This window comes from Microtus pennsylvanicus, chromosome Y (genome assembly GCF_037038515.1).
Source record: "Microtus pennsylvanicus isolate mMicPen1 chromosome Y, mMicPen1.hap1, whole genome shotgun sequence".
NCBI classification, from domain to species: Eukaryota; Metazoa; Chordata; class Mammalia; order Rodentia; family Cricetidae; genus Microtus; species Microtus pennsylvanicus.
Window position 1 is genome coordinate 40,642,815 of NC_134602.1, and position 18,311 is coordinate 40,661,125.

General features: G+C 40.3%; 1 pseudogene; it reads left to right on the forward strand.

Annotated features, from left to right (window-relative positions):
- Positions 1-940: 940 nt before the first annotated feature.
- Positions 941-17,380, forward strand: LOC142842059 (spindlin-2-like; annotated as a pseudogene).
- Positions 17,381-18,311: the final 931 nt, after the last annotated feature.

Sequence of the window (18,311 nt, forward strand, 5' to 3'; positions counted from 1 at the left end):
GTTCTTTTTCAGAATTTGAATGTCCTCCAGATGATTGTGCTGATATGGAAGTTCCAAAACCCTTTGCATAGATCATGAATCTCCTAAAAACCCTTACTGAAGTGGAGATAATCTGAGAATCCCTTTGGCAGCTCTAGACAATTTTAAGTACAATTGAGTTGATAATAAATATTGGGAGGTCCCTAGTACAGATGGGGTAGGTCTCAGTGAACATTTAGAAGATGGAGAACATTGAACAGATTTTTGGAGAGATGATGATTCCTGAACTTATTAGTCAGAAACAGAAAGGAACAGAGCATTTTGGGCAGATATTGAATGTCCCAGATTTACTGGGAGAGGTGTCAAAGATTCTAGACTCACAGATGAAGACTCTGAATATTTAAATATCATTAGGCGAGATGTTATAATTTCTGATGTCTTTGGAATCCATTGGGAATTTCCCAACTACTCTGTGAATCAGGTTGAAGTTGCTGAATACCGTGCACATCTAAAGAATCTTCTACTTTCTGGAGAGAAGAAGATGTTTCTAGAATAACTGGAGAAGGTGAAAAATATTACACTATACACTGGGCAGGAAATATGTGTTTCTTGTGGGACAGATGGGAACTTTGTTACAAACCCTTCATTATAAGAAGTATCTTGCACTTTGTGGGAAGATCTGGATGATTCTGCAGACCCTTGGACAAATGATCAATGTCCTAGAGACTCTTGTCCTGATATAGACAATCAAAATGACTTTGGAGAGATAATGAACATCCTTCATATGTCTACTGATGTGTTGTTTATCCTAGAGTCACTTTTGTGGATACAGAAATTTTCTACCACAACTGATCAAGTGGGGAATGTTCCAGAGTACCTGGTGATGTGGGGTAGGTCCCAGAGTCCCTTGGGAAGGTCAGGAAAGTTTTAGAAAAGTTTTGATATTTGGTGAAGATTCTAGATGCGTCTAGAAGGTATGTACAGTTCTGACTTATTTGAGGAAAATAAGAAAACTCCCAGTATGTTGGAGTATAGAACTGAAAAGCCATTGTGTCCTTGAGGCAGATAGAAATTTTTCTACAGGCCCTTTTCTACAGGCATATGTTAAAGTTTCTGTTCTCCTCTGATAAATGATGGATTCCTATACCTCTTGGGAAGATGTAGGTGTTACTGGAACACCCTGGTTGGACACAGGAACTCTGAGAGCCCATGAAACAGATGGAGACATTCCTAAATCCACTTTGTTAGGTGGAAAAAATCCTAGAGTCATGGGAGTATATAATGAAGTTCTCAAATCCACTCTTGAGTCTTTGGATAAGACTAGATTGCCATGTACACAGGTAGAAACTTCCAGAGTCTTTTTTCCACATGAATGAAGGCAAGATTCCACAACTTCTAGTAAACATAATGAATGTCTGGAACTCACTTGAACAGATAAGGAAATTTCCAAAGACTCGAGGGAAGAAGATAGACTGCATTGCCCAGATAAAGAAATCATCATTTGCCCTTTTCAAGAAGTCAAAGTTCCTAAAGTGTCTGGAGCAGATGGATCTCTTTGTTGAACCCTTTGTGCAGACTTCCAATATCCAAGCGGTCCCATAGAATGAAATAGAAGGCCCTAGATCATCTTGCATAGGTTTAGTGTAATGAAAAGTTTCTTCTTCTGACAGTTTAGGTTTCAAAAGGCCCTGGAAAGAATGGAAATAACTCAAGTTTTCTGGGGCATATACAAAATGTTCCCATTCTCATCAGACAGCACATGTCATCTGGTAGTTGTAGAACTTTTGCATACACATGGTGAAGATGATGAATAACTTGGGTAGTCCCAGGGAGTTAGCAAAGGTTCTACAAAATTTTGGGGACCATGGAACAGATTTCAAAATTTCCCCATTTTTTTTGGCATGCTGCCTATATCCCTGAGACTCTGTGTTATATGATGCATATGCTAATGTACTTTGTGCAGAGGTGAAATGTGATCATGTATGTTGTGTATGTGAGGAAGTTCCTGAGAGCCCTTGAGCATGTAGGATGTCCTAGACTCCTTTCTGCAGATGGGAACAGACCCTTGTGTAAATACACAGGAACCTACATTTTTTGAGCACATTGAGAAGGTGCTTAACACATCTGGCAAGAGGAGTAAAGTCCCAGAGTCTCTTGAGGACAAGGATCATTGACTGAACTTCCTTCATGTGATGGAGAATTTTCCAATGTCTCTCTTTTATGTGACATTGCCCATGATAACTATGTGTATTTTGGACTTTTCCTTGGATGTGTGCAGAAGATAACAAAGGCACCAGAGTTCCTTTTGAAGATGCTGATGGACTCAGTGATCAGATACATTAACTTCTAGAGGCAGATGAGCAGAGATTAGAAATGCTGGATCACTTGGGACACGTGATGAAAATCTTCTTGGCACTTTATTAAATGGTGAAGACTATGTAGGACCTGGGATAAATGGAGAGATTACCACAGGCTCTCTGACCAAAGACCAATGGTTGAGATTTATTTGGACAAGTTGAGATGATTCTAGATTACCAGAAAAAAATGTAAATGATAAAGTTCTCCTTGAGGAAATGAAAAAAAAATCACAGAGTTCCTTGTGCACAAAGGAAATTTCCAGAGGTGATCCAAAATATAGAAAATGTCCAGGATATCCTGAACTCACAGAAATTTGGAACATTTCCAGAGAACCAGGGCTCGAAGAGAGGAAAAAGATCCTCCTGTTCTCTTTTCAGATTGAGAAGGTTTCAGAGATCCTGGAACAGACGGTGGATACTGTAAAGAATTTTGCACAGAATGAGACGTTTTCTGAGTGATTTGAGATGATGTTTTTTGAGTGATTTGAGATGAAGCAGTATGCTTTCTAGTTCCTTGATTACACAGCAATGTTGCTAGAGTTCCCTTTGCAGACACAGATAAGACCAAAGACCATTGGGGAAATAAAGAAGGGTCCAAAAAAGCCCTTTTGCGCCCTGATACTCACAAAGCTATCTGACTAGATTGCAAAGATTCTAACAGTGTCTGGGTATTTTGAATAAACATCAGAGGTTCTGTCCTTGACGCAAAATGTCCTACTGTATGTTTTCCAGGTGTCAAATCCAATTGTGCCTTTGGCAGGTATGAGAATCTCCACAGTGTCCTGGGAAGCATAGGAAGACACTAAGAGTCCCTTGTGCAGATTTGGACATTTTCAGAGTTCCTTGTGAGGGTGGGCATGTTCCCACAATAATTTCATCAGAACAAGAAGATGCTGGAGTTGTTTATCTTGATGACAAAACACCCAGATGCCCTGGTAGAGATGGAATGTTCCCCTGGTCTCTTGCATAGATGGAGAATTTGTACATGGCCCTGGAACTGCTTTGAAAAGTGTAGAAACTTGTAGAGTCTCTTCAGCAAATTGTGCTAAATTCAGCCTTTCCTCAGATGACATAACATATTCCAGAGGCCCATTTGCTGGTTTCAAAGCTCTTATATTCCCATGGCCAGAAGTGAAAAAATAATGCAATTCTTTAACAGAACTTAAAAATCATCTAGGCACTAGAGTTTGTTACAAAGCTTCTATTATGTTTTAGCTGATAGAGAAGTTTCCACACTCTCACACCTGAAAAATGTCCCAAGGTATTCTGGGAATATTGCTATTGTCTCCAAATTTTTGAAGAATATACTGGATGTTTTGAAGACCTTTGCATAAATGACAAAGAATTTGGGCTAGCAAAGTCACCTCTGTAGCTGTCGAGACTACTTTAGGAAATTTCAAAATAGCAAATTTCCTAGAGACCATAGATTATATAAAAGATTTTCCTGAGCATCTAGAAAAAATGATAAATGTTCTATGTGCTCTAGTGAAGGCAAAATTTCCCTGAGGTTACTGGCTAGATTTGTTATGTCCCATAGTCCTTGTAATCCTTATAGTATGTTGGATAGATGAAGGAATAATTTTAGATTATTGGGAAGAATTTAGATGTTTATAAGCTGTATTAGAAGGTACCAGAGTCCCTACAATAACTTGTGTTGATATAGATACTTTAAGAGACCCTTGTTTAGATAGTGAATATCCTAGATTCTTGTTCAAATGCCCAAAATTCTACAGTTCCTTTTGTAGGTAAAGAAATTACCAGTAGCGTTTGAGCAGGTGGAGAAACACTGAGTTCCTTATGGGCACATTGGTTAGTCTCTAACTTAGAAGGTGGATGTCTTTCTGTGCTTTGTGCCTTTGAGTGCTTTACCAAAGTGGGTTCTGTATAAGGAATAGCTTTTTCAGGCATTTGAGTAGTAGGTGAAGTTTTCAGCATCACCTGCCCTTATGTTTTCTCTTTCAGTTTCTTGTCAAAATCCATCATCTTTTTTCAAAGATGGAGAAGGAGGCTCTTTGGGTTACCAGCTGTCCCTGTTAGGTGCTGAGGAGATCCACCTGTTGTGGTGAGTGTGTGCTATACATGGGAAGATTGTTCCGGAAGAGAGCATAAAGCCTCCTCCCCCAGCTGCTTCTGAAGGGCTGTCTTTCTTACACACAATCCCCCCAAACCTGCTTGTTCTTAATGATCCTAGCTCAGGAACAGGTTTCTGCTCCTAAACTAAGGCCACCCACCCAGATAGGTGAGTGTCTGCCTACTGGCCAGGCCTTAAGGATCCCCAAAGGTAGCACAGGCACCTTCAGTTTGGCAGCAGGGTATCCTGTGCTCTTCTGTACAATGCCCTGCTGGTCACGTTTTTCCTTTTGTCCCAGGCTTATTGGGTTACCAGCTGTCCCTGTTTAGGTGCTGAGGAGCTCCATCTGGACTGGTGAGAGCTATTCAGGGGAGGATTGTCCCAGAAGAGAGCACAAACCCTTCTCCCCCAGCCTCTTCTGCAGGGCTGTCTTTTTAACACCCCCCCAAATCCTGTGTGGTCTACAAGGTCCTTTGCTCAGAACAGGTTTCTACTCCTACACTAAGGCTACCCACCCAGAGAGGTGAGTGACTGCCTCCTGGGCAGGCCTCTACAACCCCCAAAGATAGCACAGGCAATTTCGCTTCGTGGCAGGGTCTCCTGTGCTCTACTGGACCCCGCCCTGCCCCCCAAGTTTGCCCATTTGTCTGCAGGTCATTGGATTACCTGGTGTTCATGTTTTGGTGCTGAGGAGTTTCATCTGGACGGAAATTTTTTCTGCTTCTACACTGAGGAGATACACCCAGAGAGTCAGTCACAGCAAAGAAACATCAAGACACCAGGCCTTTCCTGGCTCCATTTGAAGGAAGAGATTGGAAAGCGCCAATGCAAGCATTCCTCCAACAACCTGAATGGCAACATAACATCACCAGAATCCAGCGATCCTGAAATAAGAATTGTATAGCATACTCCAGAAGAATTAGTAGAAATCGACTCAAAGATGAATTATATGAAAATAATAGAGGACCTTAAACAGGAGGTGAAAAACTGCCATAAACAATTAGAGATTCCAAACAAAAAGGTTGGAAATATATAAATCGCTCAAAGATACCCAAGAAAACCAAGACAAACTAGAAAAAGCAATCAAAAATGTAAGGGAAGTAGTTCAAGACTTTAAGAATGAAATGGAGGTAATGAAGAAAACACAAACCAAGGAAAGAATGGAGTTGGAAAATCTGGGTAAACAAACAGGAACTACCAAGACAAGTACTACCAACAGATGACAAGAGATAGAAGAAAGAATGTCAGACACTGAAGATAACATAGAGAAAATAAAACCACTGATCAAAGAAAACAGCAAAACAAACAAATTCTCATCACAAAACATTCAGGAATCTGGGAAACAATAAAAAGACCAATCCGAAGAATTATCGGGGTAGAGAAGGAGAAGAAGTACAGCTCAACAATCCAGAAAATATATTTAATAAGATTATAGAAGAAAAATTTCCCAACCTAAAGAAAGATATACCTTTGAAAGTTCAAAAAACATACAAAACACCGAATAGGCTGGACCAAAAAAAAAATATCTCCTTGACATATAATAATCAAAACATAAAACATACAGAATAAAGAAAGAATATTAAGATCTGCAAAGAAATAAAGCCAAGTTACTTATGAAGGTAAACCTATCAGACATACACCTGACTTCTCTATGGAAAGGATGAAAACCAGAAGGTTTGGATAGATGTACTGCAAAAAAAAAAAAAAAGAGAACTTGGATGCATGCCCAGAATACTATACCTAGCCCAGCTTTCATTCAGTATAAATGGAGAAAACAAGATTTTCCAGGATAAAAATAAATTTAAACAACACGTAGCCACAAATCCAAACTTACCTAAAGTAATAGAAGGAAAATCACAACACAACGAGTCCAACAATGCCCACAATAACTCAGACATCTAGTGACCCTTCACCAGCACAACTAGAAGAAGGGAAAAAGACAAACTCTATTACAAAAATAGAGAAAAAGTGACCAGAGTAAACAACCACTGTTCTTTAATATCACTTAATACCAATGGACTCAACTCACCTATAAAAATGCACAGGCTAAGAGATTGGATACAAAAAGAGGATCCAACATTCTGCTGTTTACAAGAAACACACCTCCAACACCAAGACAGACATCTATTCGGAGTAAAGACTGGGAAAAGGTTTATCAAGCAAATGTACCTAAGAAAGAAGCAGGTGTAGCCATACTAATTTCTAACAAAGTTGACTTCAAACTAAAATCAATCAGAAGAAATAGAGAAGGACATTTTTACTCATAACAGAAACAATTCATGAGGACAAAGTCTCAATCCTGAATATCTATGCCCCTAATATAAAAGCACCCAATTATGTGAAAGAAACTTTACTAAAACTCAAGGCAGTCATCAATCCACAACCAATAGTTTTAGGAGATTTCAACACTCCTCTCTCACCAAAGGACAGGTCAATCAGACAGAAAACTAACAGAGAAATAAGAGGACTAAGGGAGGTAATGAATCAAATGGAATTAACAGACATCTATAGATCATTCCACCCAAATAGGAAAGAATGTACCTTTTTCTCTGCAGCTCATGGAACCTTCTCGATAATCGACCTCATAATCATTAACAAAGCAAACTTACACAGTTACAAAAAAAGTATTAGGAACAACCTGTATCTTATCAGATCACCATGGATTAAATTTAGAATTCAACAACAGTGCTACCCCCAGAAAGCTTACAAACTCATGGTAACTGACAGTCAACTACTGAACCACACCTGGATCAAGGAAGAAATAAAGAAAGAAATTAAAGTCTTTCTTGAATGCAATGAAAATAAAGACTCAACATACTTAAACCTATGGGACACTATGAAAGGGTAATTTATAAATTGAATGCTATCTGCATTAAAATCCCATCATAATTCTACACAGATCTTGAGAGGACATTAATCAAGTTTATATGGAAAAACAAAGAACCCAGGTTCGTCAAAAGAATCTTATACAATAAAGGAATTTCTGGAGACATTACCATCCCTGACTTCAAACTCTATTACAGATGTTCAGTAATGAAAACAGCTTGGTTTTGGCACAAAAACAGAGAAGTTGATCAATGGAATAGAGAAGCCCTGGATTTTATCCCACAAACCTTTGAACACCTGATATTTGATAAAGGAGCTAAAACTATTCAATGGAACAAAGAAAGCATCTTCAACAAATGGTGCTGGCAGATCTAGTTGTCAACCTGCAGAAGAATGAAAATCTGTCTATATCTATCACCATGGACAAAAATCAAGTCCAAATGGATTAAAGACCTCAATATCAGGCTGAACACATTGAACCTGATAGAAGAGAAAGTGGGAAGTACTGTACAGCATATGGGCACAGGTTTTCACTTCCTAGGCCTATCCCCAGCAGCACAGACATTAAGGACAACATTGAATAAATGGAACCTCCTGAAACAGAAAAGCTTCTGTAAAGCAAAGGACACTGTCAGTAAGACAAGAAGGCAACCCACTGACTGGGAGAAGATCTTCACCAACCCGCAACAGACAAAGGTCTGATCTCCAAAATATATAAAGAAACTTGACTTTAAATAGCTAATAAAAACAATTCAAAATTGGGGCACTGAACTAAAAGGAGAATTCCAAACAAAAGAAGTTCAGATGGCCAAAAAATACTCAAATTCATGTTCATCCTCCTTGGTGATCAGGGAAATGCAAATTACAACAACTTTGAGATATCATCTTACACCTGTCAGAATGGCTAAAATCAAAAACACACACCATAGCTTTTTCTGGAGAGGTTGTGGAGTAAGGGGCACACTCGTCCATTGCAGGTGGGAATGCAACTTGTGCAACCACTTTGCAAATCTGTGTTGGGATTTCTCAGGAAATTTGGAATCAACCTACCCCAAGATCCAGTAATACCACTATTGGGAATATACCCAAGAGATGCCCTATCATATGTCAAAAGCATTTCTTCAACTATGTTCATAGTAGCATTATTTGTAATAGCCAGAACCTGGAAACAATCTAGATGACCTTCAATGGAAGAATGGATGAAGAGAGTGTGGAATATATACATATTAGAGTACTACTCAGTGGTAAAAAAAAAATGACTTTGCAAATTTTGCAAGAGAATGTATGGAAATAGAAAACACTATCCTGAGTGAGGTATCCCAGAACCAAAAAGATGAACATGGGATGTACTCACTCATCATTGGTTTCTAGCCATAAAGTAAGGACATTGAACATATAATTTATGACCCTAGAGAAGCTATATAAGAAGGATAAACCCCCCTCCCAAAAAAACATATAGTCGTCCACCTGGATATAGGAAGTAGACAAGATTGAAGGGCAAAACCTGGGATATTGTGGGTGAGATGGCTTGGGGCTAAGGGGATATGGAGTAAGAAATGTGAGAAGGGGAGACTAGGGGAATGGGATGGTTGTCATAAAGGAAGGGTGTACACCAGAGCAGAGAAATTTATATCCTAATTAAGGGAGCCATCTTAGGGTTGGCAAAAGACTTGACTCTAGAGGGGCTCTCAGGTGTCCAGCGTCATATCCTTAGCTAGTACCTTTAGCAACTGAGGAGAGGGAACCTGAAATGACACTATTCTATAGCCATACTGAGGAATATCTTGCATATCACCTTAGAACCTTCATCTGGCAATGTATCGAGATATAGACTGAGACACAAATTGGAGCACCAGACTGAGCTTAAGATCCCAAGGCCAGCTGGACTGTGACTGAAAAATCATGGGATAAAAGCAGCCTCTCTGAATATGGTGGACAATAGGGCTGCTGAGAAGCCAAGGACAATGGCACTCGGTTTTGATCCTACTTCATATTCTGGCTGTGTGGGAGCCTAGCCATTATGGATATTCATCATCCTATGCCAGTATTGAGGGGGGAGATCTTTGGACTTTCCAAAGGGCAGGAACCCTGACTGCTCTTCAGTCTGGAGAGAGAGAGGTAGAGCAGTAGGAAGAGGGGAAGAAGGGTGGGAGGAGGGTGAGGGAAATGGCAGGCTGGAAGAAGGAAGAATTTTTTTTTCAATTTAAAAAAAAATATATCCAAAATATGAGCAGAAAGAGGGAGAACATGAGCAAGAAAGTCAGGACAATGAGGAGTGCACCCACCCACTATGACATTGGAACAGATCTATTCAGAGCTCACCATGGTCAGTGGGACTGGGACTGAATAGCATCGGATGATACAGGACTTTCTGAATCTGGCGGGAAATGAAGACTGATAAGAAGCCAAGAACAATGGCACTAGGTTTCGATTCTAATACATGAACTGGCTTTGTGGGAGCCTAGCCTGTTTGGATGCTCACTTTCCTGGTCCTTGTTAGAAGTAGAAGAACCTTGGACTTCCAGCAGGTCAGAGAATCTGGACTGCTCTTCATTCTTGAGAGGGATGGAGAATGGTATGGAGGGAGGGGGAGAGTGTTATGAGAGTGAAGGAAGGGGGTAATGTGTGCAAGGAGGGGGAGGGAAATGGGAAATGCGAAGGTGGTGGAAATTTTTTCTTTTTCAAAAACTAAAAAATATACAATAAACAAAAATAAATGATGGAGAAGGAACTAGACTTGCTTGTTTTAGAGAGGAAAGTCCTTGAGTTATTGGTGTTGGTGGCAATGTGTCTGTAATCATTGGGACATATGGAGACATTCCCAAATCATCTGGTATACAAGACAGATGGCTATGTGTGCACTGGTCAATCTTATATAGTCCCAACTATTCATGGGAAGATGCTGACTCTTGTACTGATTGTTGGCTATATGGTGAATAAGGTAGAGATCCCTGAGTAGATATGTAAAGTTGGTCATATAGAAAATGTGCTAGATCTTTGGATGTTGATAAAAAAGTTTTATGGGGTCTGGTGCCATGTTGTAAATGTCCTGTAGTTCCAGAATGAAATCACTAAGGCCCTGTATGCCCTTTGAAATATGGTGATAAATCTGTGAAAACAAGTGCGCTAGCTTATTTTGGAAAGATTGTGGTGGACCCAGAATTAATGTGGAAGATGCTCAATATTCTAGAGTCCCTGATCTTGATGAGAAAAATCCCAGTGTATTTTGGAGAGATATAGAATTTTCCCAATGCCTTTCATAACACATGCAAGTTGGTTGATTCCTTAGAGTTGTTTGAAGAGGTATATGAGCATCTGGTGAGTTCATTTAAATATCTGCCCTACCATATCTGGAAAACACTGTTACATTGTCATTGATCATGTTCTGTGGGACTTGGGCTATAAAACTCATAAAAAGTATCACCGGCACACAGGATAAATATGTACACATTGATGCACACTGCTGTGTGATATGAACACTTATGGTGAATGCACGGATCTTCATAAAATTACATAACTAGGGAATCTGTGATGTTAGGTGGAGTGTGGGAAAGACACCACAAACCCATCATACCCCCAAATACCAGTGTTATATTGACGCCTGCCTCCTATTATGCAAGGGTCCCGCCCTCTTTAATGGGGAATTTTTTGGTTCCTTCATCTTCACAAACTTGGTTAAAAAGTTGGAGGTATCAAACAGCCAGTCAGCAATCAGCATGTAGATCAGTTGTCCCTGGACATGTAATTTGGCTACAAAGTGGGTGAGAACCTGTACCAGGCAACACTGGTACATCCTCAGCCCTTATCCTCGTCCTCATCGTCACTCTCCTGGGTGGGCCTGGAGCACAAATAAGGAAAAATGGAATAGGCCTCCTCCTTAATAGAAAACCTTGTAAATCCTCAGTTTAGCTTGACTGTCAGAGGAAATGCAGCACATATTATCCTAAAAGGCATACTCATCCATTGGTTCACTCACTTATCCAATGAATGATAAAATTCATCCATTCTTCTATGTCTCTCTCTTTCCTTCAATCCCTCTTCCATTTCCCCCTGTATTCTGTCAACAGATTGCCTATATAAATCTTATAAGTCTCTTCTGTTCTAGAAACTTTCATTTGTAAAGATCTTATCCTCTCAGGGAAGCATTTGTTTTTGGTTCTCTATGGATGGAGACCATATGAGGAAGATCATATGAGCAACCATGACAACTCTTGTGCTGTAAAGTTAGACAGACCATATAATGATAGCTAACATTCCTGTACAGTGAGTCAGAGGTCCATGAGCAATGCCTCTGGTGACAGACTGGCAGACATCACTGTGTTCACACACACTTAACTCAGTCAGTGTTCACAGATCCTGGAGAGTGAGGTTTAATTCTTGTCCTAATGTGATGAAGAAACCAAGATGAAGAGAACAGAGTTGCCTGAAGTAAGGCCTCAAAATGGGTCATTTGCAAAGTAAGGCAACCTGCCTTCTCAGGTGCTGCCTCCCTATCTTAGTCAAATCCATCCTTCCATAGAGTAGCTATAGAGTGCTTCGTTAGAGTACAAATGTCCAGCCATCTGCTAACCTCATGTTTGAACCCAACTGCCTTTGATTTCTGAAACAATTGCTGTCCCCTTAAGGTCTCATAACAACACAAAAAGTTACATAAGAACTCTCCAGCACCACATTAGACTAATTCTAAGTCCCAAAAATGCAGCAAGTTATGTTTATTGGTAAGAAAGATGGTTCTGTTGGGACAAAATGATGTAGCATTGAAAAACAGATTGGCGTAATCAATATGATTGCATGTGATATGGCCCACACAGGTTTCTGACTCTGAACACTTGGTCCTCAGCAGGTTTTGGAGGTTGTTGAGACCCAGAATTGAGCTGTAGGCATTGGGTTATGAAAGCACAAGCCTAGATGTTTCAGGGCATCCTTTCACTTGGTCTCCACTGTTTACCGATTCCCATACAGGGAATGAGCAGCCTCCAATTACTGGTGCCATGCCTTCCCCAAAAAGAAAAGAGAGAACCCCTTCCACACCATAGTTGTTTTCATCACATATGAAGGCATAAGTCACAGTCTCCCACACCAGTTTAGATTTGTGATTAATAGAATGGTTATTTCAATAAAGGGGAAAATTTAAAGATCACCATTCCAAACAACAGCCTTCTGCAGGATCAGGAAAGGAGGTTAGTAGCTGGAAGTGAAGCTTGAAGCAAGAAATCAAGCTGAAGGCTAATGCTGCTTTCTGAAAGAGAGAGAGACCACACGCCAATGGGCTGGTATTTCATCGGATATTAACTGAAGGAATAAAAAAAGCTCCTGCAACACACATAATTGATCATAGCAAAAAAAAAAATACCAGTAGGTGAAAAAAACATATTTTGGTTCATGATTTTTTTTTCATTCCTACAGGATATATCACATAGACAGTTTCTGCTTCATACGTGAGTTTCACCGATGATTTCCCTTTAAAGCAATTACAAGACCCGAAAGATGCAGCAAGTTATGTTTATTGGTATTAAAGATGGCTCTGATGGAACCAAAGAATGTAGCATTTAAAAACAGATTGGTGTAATCACTATGATTTCACATGATATGGCACACATAGGCTTCTGGTTCTGAATACTTCATGCTCAGTGGGTATTGGAGATTGTGATGACCCTGAACCTAGCTGGAAGCTTTGGGGCTGAAAGGACAAGCCTTGATATCTCAGGACATCCTTGTACTTGGTCCCCACTGTTTACTCATTTCCTTACAGAGAACGTGCAGCCTCCTGCTCCTGCTGCCATGCCTTCCCCACATGAACAGAGAGAATATCCTCCTCACCCAGGTTGCTTTTATCACATATGAAGGTATAAGTCACAAAAAATATCACAGCAGTTTAGAATTGTGATTAATAGAATGATTAGTTCTTTAAAGGGGAATAACTTACAGGTCACCATCCATGGCAAAAGCCCTCTGCGGGATCAGGAAAGGAATCTAGCAGCTGGAAGAGAAGCTGGAAGCAAGAGATCAAGCTGAATGTAGATGTTGATTGGTGAAAGAGAGAGAGACCACATCTCAATGGGCTGGTATCTCTATGGCTATTAGCTGAAGGAGATGAAGGAGCTTGTGCGGCACACATATTTGGATAGAGCAACAAAAATGTTATTAGTATGTGAGAAAAAAAACTATTGTAGTTTCTTTATTTCAGTCCTTAAGGATACATCACCATTCCAAACAACAGCCTTCTGCAGGATCAGGAAAGGAGCTTAGTAGCCGGAAGAGAAGCTTGAAACAAGAAATCAAGCTGGAGGCTAATGCTGCTTTCTGAAAGAGAGTGAGACCACACCTCAATGGGCTGGTATCTCAGTGGCTATTCAGGAAACATCACAGAGAAAGGATCTGCTTCATGCATGAGAGTCACCGATGATTTCCCTTTAAGAAAAAAAAACCCATCAAAACTCCCAATAACATCATCAGCATTCAACAACATGTCTATGATTTCTTTGCCTTGCCTTTGATTGTGCAGTAAATGATGCTGATAGTTAATCTGTGCAATTAATGCAAATTTCCTTGTAACTGACTAGACAGAATTGACAGGTTATCTTAAACACAGAAGGGAGTCACTCTACGATGGAACTGTTTCATCATCAGCTGTGTGACAGTGACATAATTGAGATCTTTCCTTTGTCTATAAATCTCATTATGTTCAACATGATATGTTGTCATACAGATTTCTTAGGGTTTTGTCCCACTGGTGGTTTCCTTGGTATGCTTACATAATTTTTGCCAGATCCAATCAGTTTTGCCATGCACTCTCAGCTCCACGTCATTGTGTTCCCCTTATGTTCCAGTCCAGGCATTTTAGACCTCTTGTAACTGTTGTAAGAGTATCTCATGTTCCACCTAAATGATTTAGGGTTTTATTTAGGCTGGGTTTTTTCTTCCATCACTGAGTTCATTGACTTTCCTTGGGCGTAATTCCTGGGACACTGAGCCTAACTCCTGGGGGATTCCTCCAGTTATTTCTCCTTGCTGAGACAGTTTACACTCTCACTATTACTGTGACAGTATTTCTGTAGCAAATATTCTTCTCAAGATGAGAAGAAACTTCAATATTACAATCCATTTGTTATTGTGATTTAAATACACACACACAAACACACACAAGTTAATGCACATACACTGATGATATCTCAATTTATGGGGTCATTCTGGGGATGTCACGATTGATATCTCTCTAGTGGTTCTCAGAAGGCCAGAGGGTGACACTCTCTAGGTACTTAAGCAGGGAGGAGAAGTTGACTGCACTGTGACATGTCCCTAGGAACTATGCGTGCCTTGTCCCATAGTCAGACTGATGACTGACTATCTTGAAAACCACCATGGAATTATGTTTGGCAAATGATGAAGATAAAGTCAGGGACAAAATCAGAAAACTAGATGGAGCTTCCAACCTCCAGTGGAAGAGCACATGGATGGAGAAAAAGAGCAAGGGTGTCAGGAATATAAGGGCTTGGTCCACACTATGAGACACTGTGCCTGAACTAAGGGGATTTCAACTAATCCAGTGACCTGGGAATGAAAGAACATGGGATCAAACTGAAAGCTCTGAATGTGGCTGACAATTTGGGCAGATGGAGAAGCCAAAATAATGGCACTGGCACTTGTCTGCATATCATACACTGGCATTTTGTGATCATATTTTTTGAGAATGCATACCTTGCTAAATCTGGATGGATGAAGGTTGGCTTGGATGTCCCAGGGCTCAAAGTACCCTGCCCTCTATTAGGACTGGTGTTTGAGTGGAGAGGTTTATTTGCGGAGCAAGAAGAATGTGGAGGGAGGAAGAGAAGTGGAAAGTTTGATAATTATTATTATGAAGTAATGGAAAAATCAATAGAAAATAACCAATGAGGACATTGGAGCTAGAAAAAAAAACATTCATGTGAGTTGTTGACTCAGACCAAAAATTATTTTACAGAAAAAAAAAACACATAAAGGGGTTGAGTTACTTGGAAAATATGACTCAAGTAATTGGGAAGAAGATTGGGGTTTTTATTTTGGGTTCATGAGGCTGTATGTGCAGCATTTTAGGGCCTGTATGCTGGAAATTTCTGGGGGTTAGTAGGGAAGAATCCTGGCTAAGAGGAGTTTTATCACATAAGTAGAGCATTGATGATGTCACAAAGCTTTGGTTGGGAGTGGCAACTCTGTTCCACATGAAGCACTAGTCTTCTGTGAAGGTGGGCTTACTATCTTCACGGTGGCTGAGGAGGTCAGTTCAGCTCTTGGGCTCCACAACTGTTCAACCGAATTAGGCAGCTGAACATTTCCAGAAGTTGGAATCTAGAGAACCAAGATATTTTCTTTTGGTAAATTTGTTAGGAAGCAACTAGGACCTCTGTAGTCAAAGAAAGGTTTCTTTCAAATCTGCTCTGGGTCCAAAATTTATGTCGTTAACAGCTCCTATATTTGATAGCTGGGGGACGGTTAATGTCAGGTATTCTCCCCACTCTATCTTTGCTAAAAATGTCCAATTCCTCAGTCCACTTAAATGTCAAAGATCCTCTTTGTCCATATGTGTTTTAAAAGATAATTATTTCTAATAGGTGCTGTTGCACAGATTAATGTGTCTTTCTTTTGGCAGTTTGACTCACAGTACTCACTTCTCTAATGAAGACACAGAATATCTTTATATAATCAACCTATATCTGGATCAGGAGACACAATAGAGAGAGCCAGTGGACTGGAGTGCCATGACCTTGAGCAGGTTGTTATAGATCAGCCAACTAACCAATAGCTTGAGTGGTAAGGAGAGGAGTGGCTGTTCTTTGAATTCTTTGCCATCTGTTCAGATATTTCTTTCTCACTTTACGTATAGGCATAGCTTCCTCTCTCATTGATGTAGTAAGTCAGGAAGTAGGTTTCTCAGTAGAGGTCAATTGCATTTTGCAGCAGTAATATGTCTCTGATACACATATACTGAGCTGTAGACAAGAGTTTGATAATTTTCCTATTAATTTCTTAAGAACATATTCCATTTAGGTATCCAAATCTTTTCAGCCCTGCCTTTTTCACCTGCTCCAAAGTTATTCCTAAAAAGAGCCTTGACCTCACATCCTCACCTTCTTATCCTTGCAGACACTTATGGTGGAGGAAACCACTTTGTGTCTGATTTAAACTGAAGAGTTCTTCCTATGCAGAGATTGGCAGCTATGAAGCTCAAGCACAGAAACAGAGCCAAGAGACAGTGAAACAGGAGTGCTGTGGCCTACCTCAGTAAGTCTCCCGCCATGTTGAAGATGCCTCTTAGTATGAGTTGCATGCCACCTCTCCAGAAGAAGAATGGGCCATCGCTCCAGAAGCAAAACTTAGTAAGCCTTTTGAGGCCCTGGAGAATATTGTTGGCCGCAGAATTTCTCATGGCTGGAAGGAAGCCAATGAACCAGTCACCCATTGGAAAGCCATCATTCTAGATCAACTGCCAACATATCCCTCTCTCTATTTGTTGAAATATGATGGGATTGATTGTGTCTATGGCTTGGAGTTTCATAGTGATGAAAGGATTTTAAACCTTAAGATCCTGCCTAATAATGTGCCATTTCCTCAGGTGAAAGACACTCATCTCTCAAACACCATAGTTGGCAGAGCAGTGAAACATACATTCATGGGCACAAATGGCTCTAAGAATGACTGGAACGGGATGGTCCTAGAAGAGGTGCCAATCATGAAGACCTGGTTTTATATTACCAAAAGAAAGATCCGGTCTTGTACATTTACCACTCCTGGATGACTACCTGGAAGGCAACCTCCACATCATGCCAGGCTCTAAGGAAGAGTGGAGTGGCGTGGTCCCAGATGAGGTGCAGACCATAAGGACCTGTTTCTACATTGTCAACGAGAATGATCCGGTCCTGTACCTTTACCACCATCATGATGATTCCATTGAAGGCAACCTCCACATCACGCCTGAATGTCCTCCAGTAGAGGTTACTTTGGAATTAGGCAGGGATTCCTTGGAGGGCAAAAGAGTGCAGTACAACAAAAAAGATGGAACCCAAGAGATAGGTAAAATTATTTGCAAGTTCCCAACAAACCTTCTGTGTATTTCATCAAGTTTGATAATGACTTCCATATCTATGTCTATGATTTGGTGAAGATCTGTTAAAGTGAAATTCTCAAATTTTGAGGGGCAGACTTAATTCTCTCTTTGGGAATTGGTTTTTTAAGAGACACCTCAGGTCTTCTATGAATCCTGGTGTCTTTTCCAATGGATTATTCTTTCTCAAAATATAAAAATTTGTGAACATGTTGTTTTATTTGGTCAACGATGGACTGTGTTTGGTGGATGGGAAAGCACAGATATACATGCCTCACAACAAAGCAGGACTTTTTGTCTTTTCCCCTTGGAGAGTAAAGGACTGGGGATGCGTGATATAGTAAAGGACAAGATGGCTGTCTAGGAAGCAGTGGAGAGGGGCCAAAAGTTGTATGATCGCGGGACGGTATAAAGCTTGAGGGAAAACCATTTCAAATGGAAAGATGTGACCGCTATCAGCGTGAGGTATTGGGACTTAAGAGGATAAAGAGTAGATTAATCAGGAAGGGACACAAATGTATACTCAAAATCAGAGAAAATAGGTTTCATTTTATGAATGGTTTAATTCGTACTGGCTGTAAGTCACAGGATGTTTGATCTCCACTGGAGCATGTTGCTTAGTGAAAAGTGTCTCCGCTCAGTTGCTCTTCTCCAGTAAGTTGGACATCAAGCTACCTACTTAGTTTTGCCAGAATTCTGTCTGCCACCTACTTTGTCATGCCTGGATTCGGTATGCCTTGAACTCTCATAGGTCTTATGCATGCCATCCAACCCTTGTCAGTTCATTTAAATAATTGCCCTGCCATATCTGGAAAACAGTGTTCCCTTTCATTGATCATGTTCTGTAGGACTTGCGCTATAAAACTCATGAACACACTCACCCACACACAGGATAAACATGTACATATGATGCCCACTATTGTGTGACATGCACACATATGATGAATGCACCGAACTCCATAATATCAGTAAAGTAGGGAATCCATGATGCTAGGTGGAG